This window comes from Schistocerca serialis, chromosome 6 (genome assembly GCF_023864345.2).
Source record: "Schistocerca serialis cubense isolate TAMUIC-IGC-003099 chromosome 6, iqSchSeri2.2, whole genome shotgun sequence".
NCBI classification, from domain to species: domain Eukaryota; kingdom Metazoa; phylum Arthropoda; class Insecta; order Orthoptera; family Acrididae; genus Schistocerca; species Schistocerca serialis.
In genome coordinates, this window is record NC_064643.1 from 469,928,894 (window position 1) to 469,937,047 (window position 8,154).

Below are 8,154 nucleotides of genomic sequence, written 5' to 3' on the forward strand. Positions count from 1 at the left end.
CACGTCCGCATGTATCCTGTGCCACCCAACGTTCTCTAGAAGGTGTAAGTCAACTACCCTGGCCAGCAAGATCTCCGGATCTGTCCCCCATTGAGCATGTTTGGGACTGGATGAAGCGTCGTCTCACGCGGTCTGCACGTCCAGCACGAACGGTGGATATACACTGTACTAGTGCCGACATTGTGCATGCTCTGTTGCCTGTGTCTATGTGCCTGTGGTTCTGTCAGTGTGATCATGTGATGTATCTGACCCCAGGAATGTGTCAATAAAGTTTCCCCTTCCTGGGACAATGAATTCATGGTGTTCTTATTTCAATTTCCAGGAGTGTATATATGAACTGAAACATTTCCTTACATCTGCCTCTGTCAGTTGAGCTGAAAATGCTTAAACAGCACCGATTCGTTTTATTATATTTGTGACAGTTTTGCCATTCCCAGTCAAAGGACAAACATTGGCACATTTGTCCAACCAAGCCTATTTTTCACATCGTAAAGTAAAAATATGTATATCATGGATTCCACATAAAGTGTGGAAGCAGTAAAAACGTCAGGATACAACCAGAAAAACAAATGTATAATACAGTATCCTAGTTTACCATCAGCATATGCCCAGTGTGCCTCATTCAGCTGAAATCTCAGTGCTAGTTTTCAAGTTTTTGGAAATTTGTGGTAAGTTCCTATGGGACCAAACTGCTGCGGCCTTCAGTCCCTAGGCTTACACATTACTTAATCTAACATAAACTAACTTACGCTAAGAACAACACACACACCCATGCCCGAAGGAGGAATCGAACCTCCGACGGGGGGATCCGCGCAATTCGTGGCAAGGCGCCTTAGACCGCGCGGCCACCCGACGTGGCAGTTTTGAAGTAATTGCCCTCTTTGGAAGTACAAGTATAAGAGATCAGACGATCAGAGTGAGACCTAAGATAAAGATTTTGCTGCTGAAGATGATTCTGTTCGTAAGGGTTTTGGGCAACATGAGTTGAATGATTTTGCACGAGATTTACAACTGTTTAAAAATAGCACAGAACTGTTAGCATCAAGACTGTGCGAGAAAAACTAGCTTGAAAGAGGAGCTAAGCTATGCCACTTTTAATCAAGAGAAACTATGTTTTTGCAAAACTTTCGGAGTGATGGTGGATTTGTATATTGCCATGACGTACATTGTTTGTTGGAAGGATTTGGAATTTCAACATACAGGGCTATTACAAATGATTGAAGCGATTTCATAAATTCACTGTAGCTCCATTCATTGACATATGGTCACGACACACTACAGATACGCAGAAAAACTCATAAAGTTTTGTTCGGCTGAAGCCGCACTTCAGGTTTCTGCCGCCAGAGCGCTCGAGAGCGCAGTGAGACAAAATGGCGACAGGAGCCGAGAAAGCGTATGTCGTGCTTCAAATGCACTCACATCAGTCAGTCATAACAGTGCAACGACACTTCAGGACGAAGTTCAACAAAGATCCACCAACTGCTAACTCCATTCGGCGATGGTATGCGCAGTTGAAAGCTTCTGGATGCCTCCGTAAGGGGAAATCAACGGGTCGGCCTGCAGTGAGCGAAGAAACGGTTGAACGCGTGCGGGCAAGTTTCACGCGTAGCCCGCGGAAGTCGACGAACAAAGCAAGCAGGGAGCTAAACGTACCACAGGATGGTGCTCCACCGCACTTCCATCATGATGTTCGGCATTTCTTAAACAGGAGGTTGGAAAACCGATGGATCGGTCGTGGTGGAGATCATGATCAGCAATTCATGTCATGGCCTCCACGCTCTTCCGACTTAACCCCATGCAATTTCTTTCTGTGGGGTTATGTGAAAGATTCAGTGTTTAAACCTCCTCTACCATGAAACGTGCCAGAACTGCGAGCTCGCATCAACGATGCTTTCGAACTCATTGATGGGGACATGCTGCGCCGAGTGTGGGAGGAACTTGATTATCAGCTTGATGTCTGCCGAATCACTAAAGGGGCACATATCCAACATTTGTGAATGCCTAAAAAAACTTTTTGCGTTTTTGTATGTGTGTGCAAAGCATTGTGAAAATACCTCAAATAATAAAGTTATTGTAGAGCTGTGAAATCGCTTCAATCATTTGTAATAACCCTGTATAACGCAACTGATTGACTACTGTTCATCGAAAGCTCAAAACGGAGCTCGAAGTGACCCTTCCTCCACAATAGAAAATTATTTTTTGGTGTCCCAATCGGCTATTTAGATTGTTTGCGAGAAGTTTATGAAGACACAAAGAGAGTCAGTGACTTGTCGAAACAAATTTCCAACGTTTGCTGCAGTGGAGCACTGAGGTAACACAATGGCGACGGAGTGTGCAGTGATGTTTGAGTGGGGTGGAGGATATGCTCGGATATCCGACTTCGAATCCCGGTCCAGCACTAATTTTTATCTGCCGCCACTGAGTTATCTCAGTGTCACAATGCAGCAAAAGTCGGAAATATCTCTCGTCAAGTGTATACACTTATCAGCCGGAACGTTATGACCACCTACCCAATTGCGGGTAATTCCACCTGTGGCACGGGTAACAGCGGCGACGCGTCGTAGTATGGAAGCAACGAGGTCTTAGTAGGTCGCTGGAGGGAGTTGGCACCACATCAGCACACACAACTCACCTAACTTCCATAAATTCCGAGGAGGGTGTCGATGTGCTCTGACAACATGTTCAGTCACATCCCAGGTGTGTTGGATCGGGTTCAGACGTGGCGAGCGGGGAAGGGAGGCAGTGGGGTGGGGGGCAGCACATCAATTGGAATTCGCCACTGTGTTCCTCGAACCACTCAATCACACTCGTGGTCTTGTGACATTGTGCATCTTGTTAAAAATGCCACTGCTGGTGGGAAACATTATCGTCATGATGGGATTTACGTGGTATGCAACAGTGTACGACACTCCTTGGCTGTCATGGTGCCTTGCGCAAGCTGCACTGGACCCATGGATGTCCATGTGTACGTTCCCCAAAGCATAATGGAGTCGCGTCCACCTTGTCTCCGTCCTGCAGTAAACGTGTCGACGGATTCGCGCCCTCCCGTTGGGGCGATGAAGAAGGTATCGGGATTCATCAGACCATGCAACGCTCTGCCACTGCGCCAAAATCCAGTGCCGATGGTCAGGTGCCCATTTTAGTCGTAGTTGCCGATGTTGTGGTATTAACGTTGGCCCACGCATTGGTCGTCGGCCTCGGAGGCCCATCGTTAGGGGTGCCCGGTGGACTGTGTGTTCAGTCACATCTGTGCTCTGACCAGCGTCAACGTCCAATGTTAGTTCCGCCAAAGTTCGCGCCTGTTCTGTTTTATCAGTCTGCCCAGACCACGACGTCCGACAGTGAGAACCAATCACAAGACGTCTGGAAGTGGTTTAAACTTGGTTTCGCCACGTGTTGAGGACACTCACCACAGCACTCCCCGAACACCCGACAAGTCGTGCAGTTTCCGAAATACCCGTGTCAAGTCTCCAGGCGATCGCAATCTGCCTCGGTCAAACTCAGATCACGCACCTTCCCCATTCTACATACGGACAGCACGCTCACTGATACTACATGCACCGTTCGTGTGTCTGACTAGCAGTCATTCCTCGACAGGTGACGCTGTCATCACCTGGACGGTTTTATGTCGATAGTAAGTGGTCATAATGTTCTGGCTGATCAGTTTATATAAGGTTGTGGATCAACACAGTGTATTGCACAGACCATACCTATATAAGTCAGTGGTTTGTTGCAATATTACATGCGCCACTAGATCATCCGTGTTGAAGTGAAAATTATCTGCTTCCTCAATGGCTAGCAACACGTATGTACGAAGCATCCCTGTTATTTGTGTTTGGGAGATCGTCGAGCTCGTGATAAGCATTGAGAGCAGCGGCACTGCCTGCCGAGAGCTGTCCTGAATCCTCGTGGTCCAAAAATTCTACATCAGTTATTTGTCGGCAGAAAGAACGTCGTATTTCCACCTGTGCATATAAAACTGGGTCTCATAAAGGAATTTGTTAGTCAATTGAAGGAGATCGTTGCAAGTATCTCGTTTCGGTACTTTCTTGCTTGTCGTATGAAAAGATAAAGACTTGGGTGTTCGAAAATCCACAGATTCGGCAGCTCGTTATAGATGAAAATTTTGTCACAACAATGATAGTTCTTGAAAAGAATGCTTGGTTGGGGTTCAAAAACAATGTCAAATTCTTTCTTTGAAAAACACGAGCACGGAATTATATCGAAATTGTCCAGCAGCCCTTGGAGAACAGCAAAACGTTTGGTGGGAAACTGAGCATCAAACTGCATTTTCTACATGATATATTGCTAACTTCCTGAAAAAACTTGGAGCAGTCAATGAAGAGAAGGGTTAGTGATTCCACAAACATTTGAAGGTCATAGAGGTACAGATCGAGGTAAATGGGATGTACATATGTTGGCTGTCTATTATTGGAGCGTCTGGTCCCTTTAATCCCACAACCAACCAACCTATTATTGGAGCACAAAGTGACAGTGTCCACAAATTAAACACTCCAGAAGGAGGTATAAGCGAAAATTTCACCTTAATATGCATTTTTGCTGTTTCGAAAAGAAACTTAACTATTTATATGACAACAATTTAACTTACGGTAACTCTGTGCAGCCTTTGCATGGGTAAAACTGGTTCATCTTGGACAGCATACTTGGTAAGTTTTCCCTTTATTTTCCTTTATATCCGTATTTTCCACAACTTTCGAGACAAAGAGAGGATATCCTGTAGATTAAGAAGTTGATGTGATGGACAAAAACAGTGTTTATTTCTAAAGTCGTCAGAGGCCAAACATTAGTCGGAAAGAAGTCACGGATCTAAATTTCTGTTCTCCACTTTTATTTATGTGTAAATTTTTGTTTTGCCTTTTCGTAAGTGTAGATCAATTTCATTAATGTGTATTAACAGCCAATTTAAAATTTCTCCAAATAATTTTTAGTACCAGCTAGTAAGGATTAGCACATCATATTGCGCAGTTCGGCCACGGTTTCATCGCTGACTATTGCGGACGAGTGAGTCACGTCTTGATTAATCCCGCTGTATGTTTTTTTAGCTAGCGTCTTTATTCAAGCAAGGTTAATTAATTCAGGGACAAACTTACAGCCTAAGACATTTATTCACAATATTCTGTAGTTCGTAATTTGTGAATTTATGTTGTTCACTAAAACAAGAGCTAATTCACTACCAAGTCAGCGGTGTCATATAAATAGACACCATGTTATTTATATTTTCTTTTAATAAAGAAAATATATGTCTTACTTTTTTCCTCGTTTCCGGAATATTTGTTACGAAATATTTCTGTGGACTCGAGAACCAATAACGATAATATTTCTCCTGTTTTATTAATTTTTAAATCAATAAAATTGTACCCATATAAAATCTTCAGGCCAAACTTATTTATAAAAAATTGAATCTATGAACTTAGTTCCTGTTATTCAAGTAACTAACAGCAAACTAAGATTCAGCAACTCTTTTTTTATTTTAATATAGCGAAACTTTGGTGGCTTTTTTCGACTCCATTACAAATCGGTGGTAGTAGACAAGCGCCAGCAGTTCTATGTGTCCAAGTACAGCGATTTCGATTTAAAAAATGCAAACAAAAAATCTGATTGCCTCCATCACTTTGGGCCCTGAAGTTATGCAACCCAAACAATATTAGCTCTCTTCGGGTGTTATCAGATCGCGTTCCACCATCGTTACCTAAATTAATGGTCACTCGCTTCTTCAAAGCAGAATATAATGACAATACTGTGACTTGCTTGCATAAATTGTTCCAATGGGTTACTACATACCGTTGCGGTAAATATCTTGACAGTTTATGGTTGGTCTGTACTGTACAACCAAAATATAGTTACCTTCTGAAATTCGCTAGTGCTGCCCAATCAAATTCGTTGCAAACTGAGTCACTATCACTCAACGCAAACAACCAATCTATTCTCTACACAAAAAACGCACCACACTGTTCTCTTAGTTTTTGCAGATCTTCCGAATAAATACAACAAACACTTGATTCTCTCAGAGTTTGCTAATCACATATAAAACGCATAGACAACTCTCAATGGCATCAGAGTTTCTTAAACAGGAACACTAACCCAAAATGTATGGAACAAATCAGATCAGTATTTGACTTTAGCTCAACTCATGCATCAACAACAAGTGCTTGGTCTTAGTACAGTCCTTTCAATGAAGTTTTCCATTATCCAACAAATTATTTAGGTCCGTTCTTACTCCATTACTTAGCAAGATCTCCATTATTAGCCATGCAGTGATTAACAATGGGAACCACTAGACGGTTATTCATTGACAGAAACTCGCAGAGCTAAACAAATCAGCTATATTAGACCAGTCATCATTGTGAACTGTAAGTACCCAAGCTCTGTCAGTACTGGAAGTTCCACCACTCCGCTGCGACTATTTGTCAAATGGCTAACTGTAACAGTCAGCATGCCACAGACACTGGAAACTCCTCAGTGTGAAACTGACTGTCCAGCACAACTCCTGCGCTATAACTGACCATAAGACCGATGTTAAACCATTTTGGAGCCCCTTTCACAAACAAAACTACAGTGTTACCATTACTTTTAACTATTAAATCGTTATTTCAGATGACCATCATATCTTCTTCTCATGGCCAGCTTCCACTGCTGTAGCATGTCTGCCATTCGAACTATTATTTCCATCGGCCACTGATTCTAGTATGATCTTTGCTGTTCGCTTTTCTATTGATACAGGTCATTGCTGCTGAGTGCTTACCCTACAACACATTTTAAATAATCACTTTTGTGCAAATATTTAGAATAACTGATGAAGAATACTCAACAAATGACACTGTTAGTCCTGCTGCAGTGTCGATAAGTTAAGATGACGAAACTGCCCTGACGACAACTAAAACATATCAGATCTTCCTTTGGCCTGTCACCAGCTCCAGAGAAGCATGGCATGAAGACCATACAAATGATTCTGCTCAAAGCCAGAATTCAGTCAGGAACACAATGGGAATCGAGTGCTGATTTCCGACAGATGCGAGGACTCTGGGCTGCCACCATGGGTGCGGCAGACCAAGAGGCCCTGCACGTTGTCTACTTTCCGTGTTAGAGAAGCTTGAAGAATGCCTGTTGGGAAAGATAAGCTCTATAAACAGAAGAGAAAAATAAGATCCACTCAGCCTACTGGGGGCCAGAGGAGGCCACAGATGTATATGCTTACATTTTTTAAGGAGGCCATTTCTAGTTTAAATTTTGTAAGGAGGCTCATGGTTGCCTCATGATAATTAATTTCACAACGATGTCACAGACTCACGAGGGCGAGTGTGCAGCCGTTTCTATTAGACGAAATACCAAAACAGACATAAAGTGGAAGAGAATTTCTGTCGACTGTGGCTCTCAAAAAGAGAACTCAGCGATATTAGTTAACCACGACAGTTTTGTTAGGAGGTGGGAAATTTTTGCAATTGTTATAAATTTTCCACTGGTCCGAACTTCAGCGTTAGTAGAAATAGCTAGATTTTGTGGAGCAGAGGAAAATGACACTTTGGTTCAGGGCATGACGCAGTGCATTACTTGAGCCTCGATCTACAGGGAGAGTCGGTTTCACTTTAGTATTGCAAAAGGAGATGTCTTCGCTTTACAGTTGATCACAGCCTCTACAGCAGCCGGTGTTTGCACCTGAGTATCAGCAGGATGGTAAGTATGGGCCGCATTTGCATACATCGTGACGGGGAGAACATGAGGTTATTTTTTCACATCAAAGCTTCGTTTTTTTCATCTGATGCATATAGTCAGCTAGCTGAAGAATATATTCACCTAGACGAGAGAACTGGTGCTCATACGTACTATTCTGAGTTCTTTCTTTAGGCTATTGACTTATTCAGCAATCACTGGCGATTTCAGAGGAGACAAAAGACTTTCACACCTGTGTGAAGGTCTTTTGCACATGTTTTTGCACCATTGTACCCTTCTGTAATTATTTGCATTATTTATTCTGTAGCTAGAATCGCATTAATGCTTCCAGCAATGAATGGGATTGTTGTAGTGACCTTTAATTTAATTTAGTAGAATACTGGTAGCCGTTATCAATATATGTATGTGAGATATAGTATTCATATTTCATGTTTAGATGGGCCACTCCTGTTTAATTCAGATATT